Below are 1,145 nucleotides of genomic sequence, written 5' to 3' on the forward strand. Positions count from 1 at the left end.
TACTCACCGGACATGTCACCCATTGAGCATGTTTGGGATGCTCTGGATCGGCGTTTACGACAGCGTGTTCCAGTTCCTACCAATATCCAGCAACTTCCATTGAACATCTTCAACAGCCATTGAAGAGGAGTGGACCAACATTCCACAGGCCACAATCAACAACCTGATCAACTCTATGCGAAGGAGATATGCATTAGCATTCAACAGTGAACATTTAGCCAAGTGCTCCCACTAGACTTGCTCCTGTGGTTTGGTTAGAAAGTGTTGATGTTAGAAAATGCTGGTGCACTCTGTTTGCATTCTTTGGGTTTTTCCCTTATCAATATAGGGAGTGAGGCTATAATTGCCTGGTGAAGCAACACTGTAGTGTTTTGATAAGCAGAATACTGCTGTTTACAGCGCTGCACTCTCTCTCTCTGTCTCTCTCTCTTTCACACACACACACACACACACACACACACACACTGAACAAAATTATATCAAGATTCTGATTGGACAGCATGATTATTGCACGGGGTGCCTTAGGCTGGCCACAATAAAAGGCCACTCTAAAATGTGCAGTTTTATCACACAGCACAATGCCACAGACCAGTGTGTTCATAATTAAGATAATACATTAAAATAATGTGGTAAGACACACCAATTTGCAATATCAAGCAGCAAAATGAGCTGTTTTGTACAACTAAAAATAGCCGGCCAGATGACACCAGAAGCCAGTCCCATAAAAAATTACAAATGGCCGTGCCCACACTTACGGGATAGAATCTTACCCTGCGTTCCATTCGGAAGGACTCATCCCTATGCCCTAATCCCTTCAAAGGGTTTACCCTCCGGAGTGAGAGCTTCGAAGGGTTGAAGTGTGTAGGGGACCAAACAACTGTTTCTTGAAGTGCCCTTCTGCGTCATCATCACGTGCCCACACGGAGGCGTCGTCATCATGCAAAGAATCTGCGCAAAGGATCATGGGAACCCGAAGTGTCCATCAGTTGTACCCTTCGAAATCCTTCAATCCTAAGGGCCCTTTGAAGTGGCCAGTTTTTAGCACTTCGGTTTGGAACAACCCTTCAATATGGCGGCCATGATTGTTTTTACTCCGAAGTGCCCTTCGGAGGGCGCTATATCCTGTTTGGAACGCACTGAACACC

The 1,145-nt window shown here is 45.5% G+C and overlaps 1 long non-coding RNA gene across 1 annotated transcript in view; it reads left to right on the top strand.

Moving 5' to 3' along the window:
- Positions 1 to 1,145, top strand: part of LOC107661963 (uncharacterized) — a 22,651-nt gene that overhangs the window by 20,646 nt on the left and 860 nt on the right. The gene's annotated exons all lie outside the window — the stretch shown is intronic.

Source organism: Sinocyclocheilus anshuiensis, unplaced genomic scaffold (assembly GCF_001515605.1).
Source record: "Sinocyclocheilus anshuiensis isolate Anshui unplaced genomic scaffold, SAMN03320099.WGS_v1.1 scaffold603, whole genome shotgun sequence".
NCBI classification, from domain to species: Eukaryota; Metazoa; Chordata; class Actinopteri; order Cypriniformes; family Cyprinidae; genus Sinocyclocheilus; species Sinocyclocheilus anshuiensis.